This window comes from Balaenoptera physalus, assembly GCF_965194825.1.
Source record: "Balaenoptera physalus genome assembly, chromosome: 14".
NCBI lineage: Eukaryota > Metazoa > Chordata > Mammalia > Artiodactyla > Balaenopteridae > Balaenoptera > Balaenoptera physalus.
Genome location: NC_138893.1, coordinates 43228665 through 43250983, shown reverse-complemented (window position 1 = coordinate 43250983; position 22319 = coordinate 43228665). Strand labels below are relative to the sequence as shown.

Below are 22319 nucleotides of genomic sequence, written 5' to 3'. Positions count from 1 at the left end.
ATAAGCTCCAGAGTCAGATACACCTGGAACATACTCTGGACGTTGTGCTGGCTTGGGTAAGATAGTTCTTCTCACCAAAACTTCATACTATTATCTATAAAATGGAGACTGTGATATTAGCTACCACCTAAGATTTTCATGAAGATTAAATGAGCTAACACATTAAAAAAAAAGGAACACTGTTATATTGTAAGTTCTCATACATGTTAGCTAGTAGTAGTAGTAATAGCGGCAGTAGTAGCAATAGTAGTAGCAGTAACAAGCAAAACCTTATAGGAAAGAGATCAAAACTGGGTATGATTAGGTGGAGCTCAAGAATGTGTATGGGAAACAGCATCTCAAGGAGTGCCATGTCAGAGTTTAGAGGATCACTTAAAATGCTACTGTCAATCCAATAGGCTCATGAGAAAAAGGAGTGATGCCCATAGGCTCTACCACCAAGAGGAACAGATAGAGAAACATGTTTGAAGCATAGTGTGGGAATTAGAGCATGGAGTAACTTCAAAGCCGACATGCAGGGGCTGAAGCCCTTCTGTTATCTAAGTCCCCAGCACTGTACCCTGCAGAGTGTGTGGTGCACATGACATCACTATCCACGCTCTCCCTTCTATTGGGAATTTGAACAGAGTGAAATTCCAATTCCAGATGTAGAACTGAGAGTTCCATGAAAGGGGAGGTTACCAGCCAATGTACACAGCACTATCATAAAGAAGTGAAGTCCCAGAGTATGTGGGTCATGGGAAATTTTACAGAGTAAATGTTTAGAGAGACCCAGAGAGATCACAAGAAAGAGAGAAGGTGGAGAAAGCAGTCACATTCTAGAGCTGTCCTTCTGGAGGCTCAATTCCTGATATTCCTGAGGCTTCATGCTCAGCTCTTCCTAGATTCCAATGAAATCTCACTGTAGTTTTTCCATGGTTCCCACTCCATCCTTTTCATTTGTACCTACTCGTTTACTTTTCTTTCCAAATAGATGAGAATCTCTATATTAATTCTAAAAGCAAAGATTTGAAGGAGCCAACTAAGCAACGTTTTATTTTCCTAGAGTTTCACTTCACTCTGGCTAATGTTTTGGGATTATCCAGAAAAACCATAAGCAAAACTATTCACAATAGCCTTGGAGAATTGAAGGTAAACCAACTGGTATCTAATCTGACTAATAAAAGATACATTTCCTCTCCTTAGAAAAGCATCTCTGTGGTGCAGTGTAGACCCCACAGCTGAGGGGAAATAAGCCAGGGCTCTGCACTTTCACAGACCAGGACTTGAGTCCTCCATTTACTGGCTGTCTGACCTTGGATGAGTTGTATCACTTCTACAGGGCTCACCTTCTGCAGCTGTAAATTGGGGGTAATAATATCTACTGTATATGAGTTCCACATAAATGTGCATCAAACCTTCAGAATGTGGGCCCACAGTAGCAGGCCTTCCACAAGCCCGTACAACATTTATAGGAATAAGAAAAATGTGCTTTTTCTTCTGGGCAAACAACTGGCGAGTAGGTCTCTGAAGACCAGTATATGGCAACTCTGCTTAACAGTCATTAAGTGGAAATTATTATGTTGTTGTATCAATAATTTATGTCCAAGTTTGCTTCTTTTGGAAAAGCAGCATAGCTGTGTACAACAAATTGTAATTTATATAATTTTCCCTTTGTGATGGTTCATAACTAATCAAGTAGTTACGGTGGAAAAAAAAGTTGTCATCAAGGTTTCAGCCTGATGGGAAAATCAATGCAGCCCAGAGTGCTGTCAATAGCAGCAATTACATCTCATCGGTCATGATGGAAAGCGGTTTACACTTAATACAGATTTTTTTAACTTGATGCCTGATTATATGTCACCCTAAACACTGAATCAGAGCAAGTCGACATGAAAATCCCTGTCTTCCAAGACATCCCTGTCTTCCAAGGCTCAGTTAGCTGCCTAGGAAGAGTTGATCTATCTATAACACAGAGTGCGTAATTCAAAATGACAATAAAGAAAAAAAGAAGCTCGCATAATTTTGTGCACACAGAGGGTAAAGATTGCTGACAGATTTATGGGTTATAACTTACTGAAGATTCTGTGTGGAAATGTTTCACTCACTCCTCTTTGCAAGGGAGGCAAATTCTTTCATCTTCAGGCCCTTTGGATACATTTTGCCCAGGAGTTGCTGGACATTAAGTCTGTCAAATAGAGACCTATTAAATCTGACTTGATGCTATAAATGGTAGTAGCCTGAGGACCTGAGTTGCAGCAGCTCTAAAGATGGCACACACCTCTCCATGTGGCATTGTATGGTAGAGGACAGCAAGGTTGTTAGGATGGCCATTCTCCAAGACAGAAATGGGATGGAGCATTTGCAATTCCTGTCCCTCTTGGAGGGGTTCTCCTTAAATAACAACCCAGTGACACCAACCCCAGGCAGCTGTGGCAACTGCCCAGTGGGACTGTGCTTCATTCTCACACATGCCAATAGTTGGGTGGCTGGATGAAAGAACACAGAGTCATGTGATTCTCTAGAACTGGTTAATGAATACTGGTAAGTGGCAATGTTTTTGTTCCCAAATTTGACAGCTGCCAGCTATGGATGTTGAAGCATTCTGAAGGTGTCAGATTTGGGAAAGTTTTGATCTAACACACTCTGTTGTGTGAATAAGTCATCAAAAGTCCAAGCATGATAATGCTTTAGCAAACTGAGTTCTCTACAGTTTGTATTCCATCTGTCTGCTCCCAGAGAACAATGCTTAGGCACCAGAACCTATTCAAGAAAAAGAGGAATGAGGTCTCTGGGTGGTAGGTCAGACCGTGCCTAGTAATAGCCTGGTTCACAACAGATGTTTTGTAAAAAGTCCTCTTCTCTTGCTTATCCAGGACACTCTATCCTTCTGACTGGGGGAATTGTTCTTAGCATGGGAGAAGGAAGAATATTAATTCTGTCCAAAGAAGAACTTGACTTGAAGTTTCTCAGGGTTTATTGGAAGTTGGCATACCAGAAACAGATAATAAGATGAAATTTGGCATGCTAGATATCTATTAGGGATCGACACCTGTGGGAAGGTGTTAGCAGAAGTGAGATTGGTAAAAGGGAGATGTCTAATTGCAAAGCAGGTCACGTAAGACCCTGGCCAACCCCACTGGAAATGTTGGAGTATGTATGGCTTGTCTGAGTTGTTCCATGTTGGGCCAAAATGTTTGGGCTTTTGGTCATGTCCTTAGGAGAGGTGGCTCTCTACAGTGAAGCAAATCCTGAATGGGCTGACAACTAAAGTCTATTTGTTGGGAGCTGGCAGCAAGACATCCCTTGAAAAGGTCTCATTCTATAAGTCCTTAGCAAAGCAGACCTCCCTTGGTTGGGTTTTAATCTTCTCTGGAGCTTAGCCGCTCTGACTCAGTACCTGGTCTTCAGCTTTCTGAGCACTCCTGTTGCCAATAATGAGAGCCTCTCAATAAGGTACCAAGGATGCCTTCTCTTCTGGCTTCCACACTTTTATTTCAATTGCCTCTTGGTCTCCTGGGAATTTTCTGTAAATCATTTTCTTCCTCAAATGCTGTCCCACAGGCTATTTATTTGGGGTTAAATGCTACCAAGTGGCCTCTATTATTGAGTGTTCTCTGATCCTACTGCTGTCAGTGAGAGCCTAGTTCTCTCCTACTCTCCTCTGTAGCTTCCAGATTAGAGCCTGACCATTATTAGTACACAGGTACAATCCCTGGACCTTACAGCTTGTAAATTTGTCCATTTAAAAGTTGATACCCGGGGCTTCCCTGGTGGCGCAGTGGTTGAGAATCTGACTGCCAATGCAGGGGACAGGGGTTTGAGCCCTGGTCTGGGAAGATCCCACATGCCACGGAGCAACTAGGCCTGTGAGCCACAACTACTGAGCCTGCGCATCTGGAGCCTGTGCTCCGCAACAAGAGAGGCCACGATAGTGAGAGGCCCGTGCACCACGATGAAGAGTGGCCCCCTCTTGCCCCAACTAGAGAAAGCCCTCTCACAGAAACGAAGACCCAACACAGCCAAAAAAAATGTTGATACCCTATTTGGAAGGTAAGGAGGAGAGTAGATTATCTAACAGTGAGGACTCCAGAGTCACACAGATCAGGTTTGAATCTCAGCTCAGTCTGTAGCTCAGTAATGTTTGGGTAAATTATTTAACATTTTTGAGTCTAGAATTTCCTACTTAGGAAAAAGGTATATAGTAGTACCTACATTAGGCTTACGAGAAAGAATATTTAGCAGAAGAAAGTAAGGAAGGAAAGATGGAACAAAAGAAGGAAGGAAAGAAGAGGAGAAGAAACCAAAGAAAATTGTCCAAAGTCAACTATTTATTACAGATGATCTGTAATAGGGCAGGCTGGAGATATCTTTTTCAAAGCATTTCTACCAGAGCCTGTTCCTGTTTTCAAATTTCACTGATGTAATCTGTGAGCTATATAAATTAGAAAATAGAGGAGGATATAAACATGGAAGGAACATCAGCTTTCTAGGAGCATGTGCCCAAAGGCCATCCAAGTGTCAAGCACATTTATTGTCCGTGGTGGTGGCGTGAGAAGATGCTGAGTCCCCTTGTGACCATGTGGCCTAGCAGAGAATATCAGCAGATGAATGGCCTTGCCCTTGCTCTGCAATTATAGACACCATTACAAGGGCAAGTGAAAGCAAAAGAGCCTACAGCAACCTAAATAAATGCCTGTCATCGGCCACTCTGCCTGTACACATCCTCAGATATATTGGGGAGGCACTTGGGCTCCAGCCCCAGTCTGCTGAGATGCCTTCTCATTATCATTTGGCAGCTGATTTTAGACGAGACGTATGGTGGAATACAATGACCACACTTTGTTTCCAGCAAGATTCTCTGGCCCCAAGATCATGATTCTCATAAACCTAAAAGAGTCTGGTTTGTGAACATATGTTGTAGCATATGGAGGGTGACCATATAATTTATCACACAAACTAAGACACTTATTAAGAATTAAAATGGTATATTAATAATTCTATAGGCAATTGATCTAAATTAGAGCTATTCCAGGTAAATTGGCCATGATTTTATCTAAATATAGACACACAGCTGATGCAGAACATGGACTTAGGGCTTCCTGATGCATAAATCCATTTAAAAAGCAGGTATGAGATTTTAATTGGTTATCATTCTCCCTTTGGAAACTACTTATAGTGAATTGAATAATGGTCCCCAAAAAGATCAGATCCTAATCCCTGGAACCTGTAAATATTACTTTGTATGGCAAAGACTTTGCAGATGTTTTAAATTAAGAATTTTGTGATGAGGAGGTCACCCTGGATTATATGTCTGGATCCTAAATACAATAACATGCATCATTATACGAGAAAGACACAGGGAAATTTGACTACATATAGAGGAAAAGAAAATGTGAAGATGGAGCAGAGAGAATTTAAAGATACTGACCATGAAGATGGACATAATGCAGCCACAAGCCAAGGAATACCAGCAGTCATCAGAGCTGAAAGATGCAAGGAACAGATTCTGCACGGAAGCCTCCAGAGGGAGCATGGCCCTACTGACATCTTTATTTTGGATCAGTGATACTGATTTCAGACTTCTAGACTTCAGAACTATGAGAAAATAAATAGTTGTTTTAAGCCATCAAGTTTGTGGTAATTTGTTACAGCAGCCATAAGAAACTAATATACAAATTAACTTTATTCTCTAGCAATGATTTCTGAAAATAAAATATATTTTAAACTTCTAATAAATAAGTAATATAGAAGCATACAAAAAAGGAGAGTAAAAATAAAATCACTAGAAGTTCTACATCCCAGGGAGGGAGAAACAGCATTACCATTTGCTGGACATAAGTTCCACTGTCTTTCTATTCTTTAAGAATAAATAGATGGATAGAAAAATAGCTGTATTGAATAAATCTAATTCAACAGAATCATAATATATTCAACACTCAATTAAAATTTTGAAATTTAATTTAGCACTACAAAGGAAAGGGAAATGGAAAAAATTAAAAGGAAGTATTGAACTTGAAATAAATGCTTCTTCACAACAAGGAAGTTGAGTTTTTAGTCCCAAACTCTCCAGGACTCTACAGACTACACATCCTTGGATAAATCCCCTTCTGATTTATCCAAGTCCAATGTCAGTTTAACTTGGGTTAAAGAGAAGGTTGGCCTTTAGTAGGGCAACAACCTGGTGGTGAGACCAAAGGAATGCCAAAGATATTCCCTGTGCCAAAATATCTTCCCTGTGGTCCTAGGGTCTGTATGTCCACCTTCAGACACTGATTTTTGAAAGCCCTCTGACATAATATGGAAGTGTGTCTTTGAAGGGTTGGTGTGGTACAGCAGGAAGAATGTTTGATAAAGGCAGGAGACCAAGGCCTTGCATCCTTGTTACTTTCCCTTGCTGCTGTCTAATTATCACTTAAGATTTTTGATCTGTTAGTGCTATTGCGAAGATCAAATGTGAGACATTATTTGAAATCTTTGGAACATAGAACTCTAAGGTATGGCTGGTACAGTAGCCCATTCACTAACTGCATTTAGGATTTTGACCCAGCAGCAAAGAACAAATAGAAAGGCATGATGAAATGAGCCATATTTCTGTGACCTTGATCCAGTTTCTTAATCTTCCTGAGCCTCAGTTTCCACATCATTAAAACAGAAATAATAAAACTCACCTCATAAGGTTACTGTGAGAATTACATAATATACCCTATAAAATGATCATAGTATGGATTTTGGGCCAGCATGAACATTTTACAAATGACAGCTAACAAAATACAACAAAACAATTTTCATGAGGAGAGCTGGTCGGGGAAACTTCAAGGAAAAGGCACTTCCTGGGATAGACAGGACTAAATAGGGTATGGCAATAGGGAGTCAGGACCATGGACAGCTCTAGAAGCGCAAAATGGCAATCCATAATGAAAACAAGCAGAAAAAGCCACTTTTTTCATGTCAGATTTTTAACCTTTCCCAGCTCTGCTGATCATGGTTTATATTTAATGCCTGCAATGTGTAAACTCTCTGCAAAACACTGTATGGGATAGAGAAGAAGTATGGTGATGAAGAATACAGGCTTTGGATTCAACCATTGGCTGTGCGGTGAAGAGGCTGTGTGATCGAGGGCAAGTTACTTAACCTCCCTTTTTCTTCATCTGTCATATGGAAATAATAATTAACTTAATTAAAAATGTGCAGAGGATTCTGTTTGCGATGTGTGTTCTATAGGCCCTGTTATTAGAAGCAGATACTTTCAAAATTGCAGTTAATTTCATGACTAATTTTACTGGAACCTGCCTTTGAGGATGTGACAGCATAGCTGGAGGGACAAGACTAATCAAAATTAAATAAATGAGCCAACAACAGAACATAGGAAACTATTAAGAGTTAAAATTAGGGATTCCTTTCATCAATACATATTAACTATGTATTGTACTAGTAATTGTACTAGTAATTGTACTATGTATTGTAACTAGTAATTACTATGTGCCAGCTACTGTACTATAAGCTACAGAAACAGTAGTGAATAAAGTAGCAACACTCCCTGCCCAGTGGCACTTACAATCCAGGGGTGCTGGTGACTCTGCAGGAGTTCATCCCACAGGGGTTATTGTATAATCCAGAGACAGAGAAATTGCTGTTAATAACCAGATCTAAATTTGCAGTGTCAAAAGGCTGCTTCCCTGGAGCCTTGATTTGCATTCATGAATAGTAGGATATTGCTTTACAAATGTGGCAGTATCTAAGAAACCATATACATAGTAATGGTTATAGAGCAAGTTATGTGGTGCTGGACTTGACCTGAAAAATGAGCTTTGAACCATAAGGGAAACTGGGCAAGGAAGAAAACCATCATTCACTGAGAACCTACCCTGAATAAGGCCAGATGCCTTAAAATGATATCAGTAATTTGAAAAACTGGTCTGTGGGGTTTGTTTCTTATCCCCATTTCACAGATGAAGAGCCTGAGGCTCAGAGACATTAAGTGACTTGCCCAAGGTCACAAAGCCAGTAAAGGGCAGTGAAGGGCAGAGGTAAATTTCAAAGCCTAGTCTATTTGATTCCCATCCCAGGGCTCATCTACCCCATTATGGAGCCTCAGGAGACAGACACCCTGGCACTGGCTCTGTCACTAACTCATTGAGCTGCTACAGACAGAACATGTACTGCCACTTGGGCTCTGTGTTTGTGAATAAATGAGTGGTTTGGGCTAAAGGATATCTGAGATGTCTTCATTCTCTCTTCCTTATCTTCTGGCTAGGACTTGACAGAAACATCAAAGACAGAGCTGGGGACATCAAAAGCAGTGTGTGCTACTGGCAGAAGGATTTCTCTGGATATGGTGTCATGGTGGGTCTGATACCCAAGCTGCCTTTAAATGACACCTTCCTTAATCCAAGACATTATAGATGCCCTCTGTCCTGGGAGTTAAAGAATGGTCTTTAAAGAGGTCTCTGTCTTCTTGAGGTAATTCTGATTGCAATTTAAGGCAGTGTCTGGCATAAACAGAGCCAAGATCAATAGTTACAAACCTAATTAACCTAGAAAGGCCATCTAACCTTGCTTAACCTCAGTTTCCTCAGCTGTAAAATGGGGGGATGATATGCGTTCTCATTTCCATCCCTTGAATTTCAAATAATAAGACTGAGATATGAAAATGCTTGGAAAAAGATGAAGTGTTCTCAGTAGGCAAGTTAGATATCTATAACTAGAAGAGAGCATATGGCTAATATCATAAAAGGAATAAACATACTTAAATTTATACACATTAAGATTTATGTTAAACTTGATCATTTATATCTGCTCATATTAATATTCTGTATATTTTAATACAACTCTAATTTTAAGTACAGAGACCATATTTTCTGACAAATTCATCTATATACAGCAATAATCATTATCATGATCCAAAAAACATGAGTAAGAAATGCTGGGAGCACTTATAAAAGAAGATGCTTGTGGCACCAACAAGACCACTTGCTTCAGAATTTTCAGGAGTGGGACCTAGAGATCTATATTTTAACTAATTACTTAATTCCTCAATTGATTCACATATAGATGACCCACAGGATTCTGGGGGCAGAGAGTAAGCTGAAAGCTTTTGATAGTGAAGGTTAACAATGAAATATTTGGGGACTTCCCTGGTGGCGCAGCAGTTAAGAATCTGCCTGCCAATGCAGGGGATACGGGTTCGAGCCCTGGTCCGGGAAGATCCCACATGCCACGGAGCAACTAAGTCTGTGTGCCACAACTACTGAGCCTGCACTCTAGAGCCCGCGAGCCACAACTACTGCAGCCCACGTGCCTAGAGCCTGTGCTCCACAACAAAGAAAAGCCACCACAATGAGAAGCCTGCGCACCGTAATGAGAGTAGCCTCCACTCACCCCAACTAGAGAAAACCAGTGCACAGCAATGAAGACCCAACACAGCCAAAAAATTATTAATTAATTAATTAATTATTTTAAAAAAACAATGAAATATTTATTTTTTCTGGGATTAACTAAGCAGATAATAATTGGTACCTGGCAGGGGCTAGTGGCAGGTGTGGGTGGACCTTCCTTGTGTTTCAAGGAATGGGAGTCAAGTTTAATCAGGGTACCACAAAATCTTGCCAACGAAAAGCACTTCTGTTATTCCATAACCACCAGGAGTCTCCCAAGAGGTAAGAGCTAATGCTTGGACTGGAATCAATAATCCTAATGCTCTGAGAACCTCAGACCATCCATCAAGGAATCACAAAGGTATAGTGGTTAAGAATGTGGCCTCCAAAATAGTCATGGCTACAATGAAATCCCAACTCTACTAATTATTAGCTATCTGATCAGGAAAGTCAGCCTCATTCACCTCATCTGTAAAATCGGTATAATAATAGTACCTATGTTGCCTTGTTTATGAAGACAGAACATGAAATGAAGTATCCCTAATGCAGCACCGGGCACAGAATGAGGACTCAATAAGTGTCAGTTACCAAGGAAAATGGATCGTATAAGTCATGTATTTCGATCTCAGTCACATTTGGGAAACTTGCCAAGTAAGCAATTATAATCTCTTGGATGAATGATAAACACGCACACACACACACTCACACACACTTGTTTGAATTGAGACAATACTTGGAAGTGGATGAAGGAGGCATCACTCCTAAGTTCTAGTTGGGGTAATCCACAGAAAACAAAGACACTACTCCCAGTGAACTCAAGGTGGTGGCTCTGTCTTCCTTCATTGCAACTGAACCACACATCTGCATCATGATTGTCCAACTCTTTACCTACCAAGAGCATGCATATTATTCTATATCTTTTGATTCATGAGGAGATGAGAGTCATCATCAACCACATAGTTATTTGAGATTTTTTATCATGTTTCAGGACTAAGTGTTTTATATTATAAAAGAATACAATATTTATTTTTCACAAGAATCCCTGTCAGACAGATATTGTTATCCCCATTGGATAGGTAAGACAGTTAATCTTGCTCAGTCTCCTTCCAGATTGCAAGATCTCCTATAGCAGGAGTCATACCTTAGCTTCTTTGGCAGTCCTCTCAGAGTTAGCGAAAGTCTTGCACACAGAAAGTACTTAATAAATATCTGTGATCATTCCCAGCAACTGCTCCCACAAGATTATAATTGTAACTTTCTAGTCCTTACTCCAAGCAGCTGTAGCAGCAGCTCCCTTCATTGGTTACTTCCAGTGACTGTCCTATGAAGTCCTGAGTGTTTCTCTCCCTCCCTACACAACACCTTTAAAAAACTATTAGGCCCCTCTGAATCTGGACAGGTCCAGTGTACTTGCTTCCAGAAAGCAGCTGAAGTATAGCCCTGGTGCAAACCCACTAGTAATGGCTGTTATGCTGCAACTGGTCTTTGAACTCACAGGTGCTCTGCCCCCTGTCTATCAGATGCCCTTTCCTGTCCCCCAAGGCAGACAGATTCCCATGAATCCACTTTGGTTTAGGTGAGCTCTCATGCCACAGAAGGCCATTTTCCCTGACTCATGGGGTAGGAGAGAAGAATTACACACATATTCTCAGTTTCCAAACTCAGATGACAAACTTAACCACAGACCCAAATCTTCCTCAAAATTCCCAATACTATTCACAGAGAACCCTATGCAAATCAAATCCCAGAAGTCACTTTCTTGTATCTATAATTTAATTGGATATACAAACTCTAATACTGGCTCTGAGGTTATACCGGGGCTGAGGTTGGAGGGACGGCATTGGGGAAAATCAAAACTACACATTTCTATTTCAGCATTTTCAAAATATGGTCCAAGGATTATCACATTATAAATGCATGGGTGGTTTTGATAAAATCAAAATTGAAAACCACCCAACTAATTATTGGATGTGATTGGTGATCACAGGAAAAGAGAAGATACAGGGCTTTCAGTTCATAAATATCACCCTCCCCAAACAAGCACACAGGATGATTCACAAAAAATATATACACATTATATATATAATTTAAGTTGATTAATTACCCACTGTTCAAAGCCCACAAAGCAACCCTCCCAGCTTACCTATTCTATAGTTCATGGATCTGTAAGATGGGACCTGTGGATGTGCCTGGTGATATCCATAAAACCCCCTTGTGTTTACAGTGGGTAACAACCAGGTTTCTCTCTGCTGTAAATGTCAAAGAATCCATCTCAAATCACCTTAGCCAAAAAAATAAATGTATTGACTTCCCCACATGACAAATTAGTTTAAGGCAGGGCTGCATCCAGAGGCTGAAGTGATATTAAAGATTTTCTGTTATTTTCCATCTCTCAGGTCTCCTGTCTCCATGCAATAGTCCTCAAAATCTTCTATCTTAGACTTTTCCTGCTTTGAGTCCAGCAAAAGAGGGGGCTTCACCTTCCTAAAGTCTCCAGTTTGGGCCAATTAAAGTAAAGCATTCATTCATGAATGAATCACTGTGACTAGAAAGGGTGAGAATCCCTTACCCCACACCCCAAGTCCCAAGGACTATGAGTGGGGGAAGGATATCACCCCCCAAAAAAGTCCACCTACTCTTACCAGAAGTATGAATAAATATTATATAGGCAAAACAACAGATTTCACCATGGTTCATAAGTGTGTTAATTTTTTTCCCCCTGAGAAGAGTGTCCACGGCTTTTATCAGATTCTCAATGTGGTCAAAAACCTTTGAAGTTGCTAATAACTGATAAAAGCCCCTATTTCTTTATCTACAATGAAGGTAGCTGTGAAATAGAAAAGACGAATTTAAATCAGGAACAAAAAGTTACAGGTTGTAGCTCCTGCATCTTCCTAACAAATTCTTAGGAATTTCATTTTCCTCATCTATGTTTACAAAAAGCAAAAAGAATAACCTCAAAGAACCTGCCATAGCATTCTTTACATTTGCAATCACTTTTTAAATATCTGACTTCCTATTAGACCAATAATTAAATGTTAGCCATATATGTCATTTTAAAATTTCTAATAGATTAAGAAAAATTAAAGGAAACTGAAAATAATTTTAAAGGCATTTAAACAGCTACATTCAAAATGTTATCATTTCAAATAAACATGAGTATCAGTGAGCTATTTTTAAAGCTTCATTGATGTATACAGTAACAAAAAGTATACCCATATAAAGTGTACAATTCAGTAGTTTTTAGTATATTTACAGAGTTGTGCAAAAAATCACCATAACCTAATTTTAGAACACTTTCATCAACCTGAAAAGAAACTTTATACTCATTAAATTAACACTCTCCATCCTACACCTCCAGTTCCAGACAATTACTAATGTATTTTCCATCTTTATGTGTTTACCTATTCTGTACATTTCATATAATGAACTTAGAGACTGAGCACTCAAAAAAAAACAGTGGACAGATTACATATAAAAATAGAACTCTGACCCACAACCTGTAGTAATTAATTAGGCCTGGAAGTCAACCTATTATCTTAAAATAACCAGTCCAGGAAGTTAGATAATAAACCCTTGTAACAATAGACCCCAAATGACCAGGATTTGATTAATGACTTACACTTTTCTAATTTTTGCCCCCGTTTCCAAATTAGGGCCACCTGGAGAAAGCCACCCCTAATCAATCAATTACTAAGGATGCCCTGCTACTAGTTGGCCCACCCTACAACTTCCCCATGTCAACAGCAACCAAAGAGGGCATACTTGAAGCCACCCTTCTTTTCCACCCTTCTGCCTGCCTTTGAGTCTCTGCCAAACGCAAGTGCTGGTGGCTGACTCCCTTGCTATAGCCAACTCTGAATAAATCACCTTAGTTTGCTCTCATTTGGGTGGTCTTCATTTATGTTCCACAGAATCATACAAAATATGGCCTTTTGTGTGGCTTTTTCCACTTAGCATAATGTTTCAAGTTTCATCCATGTTGTAGACTGTACCAGTACCGCATTCCTTATAATGGCTGGATGACATTCCACATTTTATTTATCTATTCATCAGTTCATGGACATTTGGGTTATTTATATATTTTTTTGCTATTTGGAACAATACTTCTATGAACATTTCTGTACAAGTGTTTGTGTGGACATATGTTTATACTTATCTTGGATATATACTAAAGAGTGGGATTGCTGGGTTATACGAAAACTTTATATTTAATATTTTAAGGAACTGACAAACTGTTTTCCAAAATGTCTGTACCATTTTAGAATCCCACCAGAAATATATGAGTTTAAATATCTTTATATCCTTGTCAACACTTTTTACTGTCTGTCATTTTTCTATTTTAGCCATCCTTGTAGGTGTGAAGTGGTATTTGTGGCTTTTATTTCCATTTCCCTAATGACTAACAATATTGAGCATCTTCTCACGAGCTTTTTGACCATTTGTATATCTTATATGAAGGTATGTCTATTCAAATCCATTGCCCATTTTTAAATTGAGTTCTGTGTCTTTTCATCATTGAGTTTTGTGGGGTTTTTTAACATCTTTATTGGAGTATAATTGCTTTACAATGGTGTGTTAGTTTCTGCTTTATAACAAAGTGAATCAGTTATATATATACATATGTCCCCATATCTCTTCCCTCTTGCATCTCCCTCCCTGCCACCCTCCCTATCCCACCCCTCTAGATGGTCACAAAGCACAGAGCTGATCTCCCTGTGCTATGCAGTTGCTTCCCACTAGCTATCTATTTTACGTTTGGTAGTGTATATATGTCCATGCCACTCTCTCACTTTGTCACATCTTACCCTTCCCCCTCCCCATATCCTCAAATCCATTCTCTAGTAGGTCTGTGTCTTTATTCCCGTCTCGCCACTAAGTTCTTCATGACCTTTTTTTTTTCCTTTAGATTCCATATATATGTGTTAGCATACTGTATTTGTTTTTCTCTTTCTGACTTACTTCACTCTGTATGACAGATTCTAACTCCATCCACCTCACTACAAATAACTCAATTTCATTTCTTTTTATGGCTGAGTAATATTCCATTGTATATATGTGCCACATCTTCTATACCCATTCATCCGATGATGGACACTTAGGTTGCTTCCATGTCCTGGCTATTGTAAATAGAGCTGCAATGAACATTTTGGTACATGACTCTTTTTGAATTATGGTTTTCTCAGGGTATATGCCCAGCATCATTGAGTTTTAAGTGTTCTTTACATATTCTGGATTCAAGTACCTTATCATGTGTATGATGAGTAAATACTTTCTCCCACTCTGTTGCTTGTCCTTTCACATTTTATCAATAAAATTGGAAAAAAAGTAAATTCTATTTTATTCGATTCTATTAATCTCTAGCCATAGGCTCAACTTACAGGTTTTCCATGCTATCGGAAAACACAGCATTCCTGTGAAACTTTTCAAAAGCAGAAATGGAGTAAAGTGAAGAGTATACCCTATTTTCTGAAAATTCCAGTTTTACCACTTTGCTTTTACAAAAGATCTGCATTAGTACAGTAATGGCTTTTTTGGTAAAAGTGAAAATCCTCTTCGGATTTATTTCAGTTAGTGAAAACAGGTACTAAAGTATGTCTTCATAAGAGTGAAGTGGCGTTATGTGAACTTTTGGAAAGCAGGAAGATCTGTAATGGGGGAAAAAATCATCTGTTTACTGAAGGGAATTTCAGAAAATCTGTATTCTAATTCCGGTTCTTCTATTATCTAAAGGGTGACTTCACATAATTAACTTCTTTGAAACTTTTTTTTCTCATCTGCAAAATATGGGGACTAAAGTGGGTGATCCTCAAAAATCCCATCCAGATAAAAATTATGTTGGCTATACATGTAGCAGAACAAAGTATGAATCCTGAAATATAGCCATTTCACATATCAAATCCTGATGTAAAATAATTGCTCTAGAGATGTAGATCACGCATATGAGTTCTAACTCCTGGCACTATGCATCATATACTTTCCTCATCTTCACTTTCCATTCTCTCCTGCTTTCACTAGTTACTGAACACTTGCTCTGTATGCACCAGCTCTATAGGAGATTTAAAAAAATGAATCCAATTTCTCTATATTCCTATCTTCAGTAACAGACTTCACTCCGGGGCCATAGTATCTGTCTTTTTAGAAGCTTCAAAGCCAAACCATTATAGCATTAATAAGATAAACTATTTCCTGATCTTGAATGCACAGCCTATTACATATTATGTAAATGACAGACTAATTCTCCCTATAACATAATCCTTTGAGAATAGAACTTTGGACATAATAGTACAACCAAATATACAATGGAGAAGAGCTCTTTTCTCTGGTGAATTTCTTCTTCCAATATGGATTGATTTGGCTGTGCTTAGGTCTCTGAAAAATTTCCTAGCCCTCAACCGTATATTAATGCTACTCATGCTAAATTGACTTCCGTGATGTATTACACCTGGATGTGAAAAATAAAAGTCATTCTTCAGAAAATATACTTTATACCACAGGTACTGCAGCTTTCACCAGCTTGTTCATTGGTTCAAGTCCATTAATAAAACAATGATTAAATAAAAAGGCCTCAGGCATAAACACAAGAGCAAAAATATAGATGATGGTTTGCACTCATTTGTAATATATTTTTCCAGCATGTTGTAAGATTTTTACCTTAAGCAAGAAGTTGATGATTTTATAATAGAGTTTTCTTTCTAAATCTTTTCCTTTCTGCTTAAAAACTGCCGACTTTTACCACAGGCTCTCATACAATTATTTGCCAACACACATCTCTAAATTGCAAAGCTACCTCAATAATTCTTGGTTAATTGTATGGGCACTTGGTGACAAGAAAAAGACACAAATTAAAAATTGCATACCATATAGCATTTGAATGCTATTACTCTTCTCAACAAAATCTCATTTTAAAATGTAAATGGTACTTATTTAATTTCAATTACCTACAAATAAATCGTTTCACACCAATAGTGTCCTAGCAATTCAGAACAATCATTAAGAGCTTTCTGGTCTTACGGACCTAGATTCAAACTCCATCACTACCATTTTGAATAATGAGACTTTGTTTATGTTACTTAAATTCTTTAAGCCTCAATGTCCTTACCTTTAAAATGGAGTAATAATAGTACATACCTCACAGGGTTGTGGTAAAGTTTTTGAGATAGATCTTCAGGTTCTGTACAGAACATATAATAAAAACTTCACAAATTCTTGTAGAGTACTTAGAAACAAGATTGGTATAAGCCATGTTCTTGTGAAGTATGGCAAGGATATTCTTGATGTCCCCTTTATACCTGACTTTTTCTAGACTTTTGATTCTAGAAGGGATCCAAATAAAAGGCAGAAAGAATCTTGTTGTTTACAATATGATATGATCAGACGAGATTGGGTGTGTTCAGGGTGGCCATCATCAAGAAGTCTACAAATAATAAATGCCGGAGAGGGTGTGGAGAAAAGGGAACCCTCCTACACTGTTGGTGGGAAAGTAAATTGGTACAGCCACTACAGAGAACAGTATAGAGGTTCCTTAAGAAACTAAAAATAGAGTTGCCATATGATCCAGCAATCCCACTCCTGGGCATATATCCAAAGAAAATCATGGTTCGAAAGGATACATGTACTCCAATGTTCACTGCAGTGCTGTTTACAATAGCCAAGACATGGAAGCAACCTAAATGTCCATTGACAGATGAATGGATAAAGAAGATGTGGTACATATATACAATCGAATACTACTCAGCCATTAAAAAGAATGAAATAATGCCATTTGCAGCCGCATAGATGGATGTGGAGATTATCATACTAAGTGAAGTAAGTCAGGCAGAGAAAGAGAAATATCATATGATATCTCTTATATGTGGAATCTAAAAAAATTATACAAATGAACTTATTTACAAAACAGAAACAGACTTTCTGTGGCTACCGGGGGGAAAGGTAGGGGTGAGGGACAAATTGGGAGTTCGGGACTGACATGTACACACTACTAAAGTTAAAATAGATAACCACCAAGGACTTACTGTATAGCACAGGGAACTCTGCTCAGTATTCTGTAATAACCTAAATGGGAAAAGAATTTGAAAAAGAATAATATATGTGTATGTTTAACTGAATCACTTTGCTGTACACCTGAAACTGACAGAACATTGTAAATCAACTTCGTCCAATATAACATAAAAACATTAAAAAAAAAAAGATATGATCAGTTTGCTATCTAGGCCCTTCCCCTGGATCAGCCTCACACATAAACAGCCTTCTCTGTTCCTGGAATCTCTCCCCACACCTGCAGCCAACAGGACACTGTTTTTGCTTTCTAACCCAGCTTCCCCCATTTCTGTTACTTGATGACCTTCCCTGGTGTCTTCTCTTTTCTGCTCATGGTACAATCAAATACAGCCTTTGTCAATCCACTTTCTTGAATCCTGGACAATATAGTTTTTAAAATCCTTTATCTAACCAAAACTAAAAATGCTGGTTTTCAAAATGAAACTTGGGAGCTACTGCCTCATAAATATCAGTCTATTTTCCACCTAAGGTTAGAGATGCATACCCTGCTTCTGAAGCAGTCTCTGCATCATTTTCAGAATCAAAGTGGAGAACTGGCCCTCACTGTCCAGAGAGAAAGACATGGTTTTGGTATACGAGAGCTAGAGCCTTTTTGGTGTAATGTTAGTTGCAGCAGAAGTGGACTGAGAAAAAAAAATAAGACAAACCCTTTTCAAATTCAAAGGGATCAAAACACATAATGTTTACAAAAAGATGTACCTGATTTTCATTTTGTGATGGGGAATATAAAAAATGATGAGAAATTAGAAAATCATTATAGTCATACCGTTTGTTTCCATAAAAGTGCATGCGTTTCCCCAAATCCAGGGTAGAACTGTGCCAGGATTTATAATCTATTGTTTATGAAAAAAGTCTCTAATTCTATCTGGAGAAGTTTGCATGTGTTCTTTATAACATGAAGTATATGTAACATTTAGTAAATATGGTATATAATAATTTAACTAATCTCAAAGTCATAAAAAAATCCTTGAGATGTCAATTAATCCAATGTCCTGACAGTCCTCAAATTATTCCAATAATACCTTCCCCTGTGAGTCTACTATAGTGTGTCAGAACGAGTAATCAGGATCTTTGGAAGGCTATGCTAAATGATAACTAGGTGAGGTGAAGGATATGTTAAGTAACTTGATTATGATCATGATTTTACAGTGTATATATATACATATATATCAAATCATTGCATTGTATACCTTAAACGCATACCATTTTTATTTGTTAACTATGCCTCAATAAAGCTGGGGAAAAAAAGAAAGAAAGAAAGTAAGAAAGAAAGAAAGAAAGACAGAAAGGAGGGAAGGAAGGAGGGAAGGAAGGAAGGAAGGAAGGAAGGGAGGAAGAAAGAAAGAAAGAAAGAAAGAAAGAAAGAAAGAAAGAAAGAAAGAAAGAAAGAAAGAAAGAAAGAAAGAAAGAAAGAAAGGAAGGAAGAAAGGGAGAGAGAAAGAGGGAGAGAGAGAGAGAGAAAGAAAGAAAGAAAAAGAAAGAAAGAAAGAAAGAAAGAAAGAAAGAAAGAAGAAAGAAAGAAAGAAAGAAAGAAAGAAGAAGGAAGGAAGGAAGGAAGGAAGGAAGGAAGGAAGGGAGAGAGAGAAAGAGAAAGGAAGAAAGAAAGAGAAAGTGGGAGGGAGGGAGGGAAGGAAGGAAGGCAGAGTGGAGGAAGGAAGGAAGGGAGGGAGGGAAGGAGGAAGGAGAGGGAGGGAGGGAGGGAGAAGAGGGGAAAAAGGAAAAAGGAAGGGAAGGAAAGGGAAGAAAAGAAAAGAAAGGAAAGGAAAGGAAAAGAAAGGAAAGAAAAGAAAAGAAAGAAAAGAAGGGAGGGAGGGAGGGAAGGCAGGCTATGCTAACCCTGGACTTCAATCACCTGCTTCAAGAGTTTCAGCAATTTCCAGTTTCTATGCGTCTATGACTTGATTCTGACTTAAATCCTCCTCTATTTGCTCACATAAACATAACATTGCATCAATGAAGTCAACTTCTTATGCACACAAAGGCACTCATGTTGGAGATGGTCATTGAGACGATGTGCATATTAGTTGACCAGCAAGCTGGACCCAGGCAGTTCAAGATTCCTTACCTCCTCTTCTGCCTTTGGAATGTACAGCCTGCCCACCGTTCCCACAGTGGGAACCATTTTCAAGGACACAGCCCTGAGAGAGCAACGTGTTGTTGAGACCATCTGGATGGTATACATGACTGAACCTAGTTAAGGCCTCTATTTGAACTTTTGAGATTCTGGCAGGCGGGGCAGAGATCTACCCATTTTGTGGCTGCCAAAGACAAGCCTTGTATGTAAGTTCCCTTGCTTATTAAACCTGCCACCTACCAGTCTGGGGTGGTCTGCCTCTTTCTTGGATTCTCCTTGCCCTCTGTGTAAGGAGGCCAGTTTCAGATTTCACCCAGTAAGGTCTCAAGGTTTCAAACCAACAATCCAGCACCCTTGGTGCAGATACTTTCCCCCCCACACACACACCAGTCTCCCTAAAGCCATTCCTCATCATTTTTTATTCCTCCCCACAGGAAAGGGTTGAAATTTGTATTATACCCAAAAAGTTCAGGAAATTTAATTCCCTAAATTTTCAAAATTCTCAATTCTAAAGAAAGTTTTAAAACCAGATTGATTTTAAATGAACTGCTTCCTTTCTCAGGTTACCCTATTGGGATAAATGTAGCCTTCTATTTTATTTGTTTGCCTTTATTTATGAAATACTTTTCCCTTTCTCAATGGCTGAATAAAGGTGAGAGCTAAAGGAAGGGCTAATAACAACTGTTACTTAAAGGGCTAAGCAAACACATGCTCCATTTTCTCAGGAATGCTATTCCAGTTAAATAATATAGAAAGGAATTAATAGAGATGCCCAGGTGCTACATTAAAATGTCAACTCTGTCCTTTGAAGATCAGAATAGTCAAAGACAGCTATGATTAATGATTAATGAGCAAGGAGGCACATTTATAAATTATAGCATTCAGCATGAAGAGAAAGTCTGTGGTTACTGGACAGGATATAGAAAGCATTTAGCCTCCGTGCTCCACATTTTTGTCTATTTATTAATTATGCCAGTTTAAAAAGCTGATTAGAATGTAGCTGTTTTTACCACATTCACTTATTTTTGTTTATTTAATTTATTAATTTAACGTATTTTTCTTCAATGCATTAGTGGTCATATATCATCCAGATTTCAGAAAGAGAAAGCTAGGCAAGGATCCAGACAACTCAGCATGCACTTCTTGTTTTTACCTGAAAATCTGTCAACACCTCTTCCCATCCAATTCCCAGAACAGCTTCAAAGGGACAATGCAGGTGGCTGTGGAGATGCCAAGCACCTCTCCTCCAACACCGTGCTATGGACAGATGGAAACATCATAGTCTTTTTCTTTCTTTCTTTTCTTTCTTTCTTTCCTTCTTTCCTTCTTCCCTTCTTTCTTTCTTTCTTTTCTTTCTCTCTCTCTCTCTCTCTTCCTTTCTTCCTTTCCTTCCTTCCTTCCTTCCTTCCTTCATTCATTCATTCATTCATTCATTTATTTATTTATTTATTTATTTATTTATTGTCATGCTGTGGCATGCGGGATCTTAGTTCCCTGACCAGGGATCGAACACATGCCCCCTGAAATGGAAGCGTGGAGTCCTAGCCACTGGACCCAGGGAATTCCCTTGGCATGGATTTTTCAAGTACAAAAATGAAGTTGAAATAACCTAAGCAACCAATTACTGGTTCTTAAATATTGCAACAAGAGCTGATTCCAGTATCTGGAGAAGGGGCTCCAGATTCAACTTCAGTAACCACTCACGTTCACCTCTTCCCCACACATAATGCTAAAAACACACACACACACACACACACACACACACACACACACACACACACACACACACACACACACACGCTGGAAGCCAGGGCTTTGGTACAAAGTAAAGGTCAAGTAATAAGTCTGAGGGTCAAAAGCAAACAAAAGCAAAGGAAAGTGCAACAGCAAACCTGCATCAACCACCAGGCTGATCTCAATTTCTCCTCTCTCATGATGAAAGCTCATAAGCTCATTTCTAAGAAAAGGTAATTAGGATAATGTCAATTTCAAAACCACTTTAAATGATACTTTAAGAAATAAAGAAGACAGTTCTTCATTTGAATTGCCTCAATGAGCTTTAATTATGCACTGTGAGCAACAGAAAAGAGCTAATTAGAAAGTATATGCTTGTTTAGGTACATTCCCATCAATGTGCTTTCACAGATGGTTTTCATTTGAACAGAATTTTTTTAAATTCTATGTAAGAACTTTATCTTTGTGGACAAGGAATGAACAAAAATAGAGGTGTTAAGCAGGAAAAAAGTGAAAGTAAATGTATCAAAATTTTGAAAAATACAAATTTAATGCTTGCCCTTCTCAACTGAGTCAACTGATTGACCCTACTCTGAGTTCTGAAACCGCTGACAGATGACTCCTGCTTGACTCCAATTGGGAGATGTTTACAAGCTCTTCAATTTCCATTTAGCAAGAAGGAATTGATACAGTATTGAAGCCCTAAAAGTTGCAAAGGGCTTTACCAGATCGTGTTAACTTTTGGATGAATACATATAGGAATTCAAGTTCTCTTCTACTTAATTGTATCTGAGTTTAAAGCCAGAGCATGTTTTGAAAGTGTTAGGGGAACCACTGACTGAAACCACCGGCCCTGGCCAGGCTAGATTGTAGCCACTTGCATGAGTTATCTAACAGGAGGTCCTGGTAAGGAACACAGAACTAACAAGCTACCACCAATTGGAAGAATTAGGGAAAGGTCAAAAGGAGAGAGGAGACGCCAGTCCATATGGCCTACCATACTCCCAGAACCCCTCTCACTGGAATCCATCTTGGCTGAGTGATCTGCACGCCACCAGGAAGGGCCCTGAGTCACAGTGATTGGCCAGAGACAA

General features: G+C 38.8%; 1 protein-coding gene across 9 annotated transcripts in view; it reads right to left on the bottom strand.

The window, feature by feature from the left end:
* Positions 1–22319, bottom strand: part of LOC309643036 (uncharacterized protein) — a gene marked incomplete at its 5' end in the record, with an annotated part of 739057 nt that overhangs the window by 458519 nt on the left and 258219 nt on the right. Inside the window, one exon of one of the 9 annotated variants that reach the window (XR_014253491.1) lies at positions 17372–17411. The exons of the other annotated variants lie outside the window; for them this stretch is intronic. The remainder of the gene's footprint in view (positions 1–17371; positions 17412–22319) is intronic. 9 annotated transcript variants of the gene reach the window in all.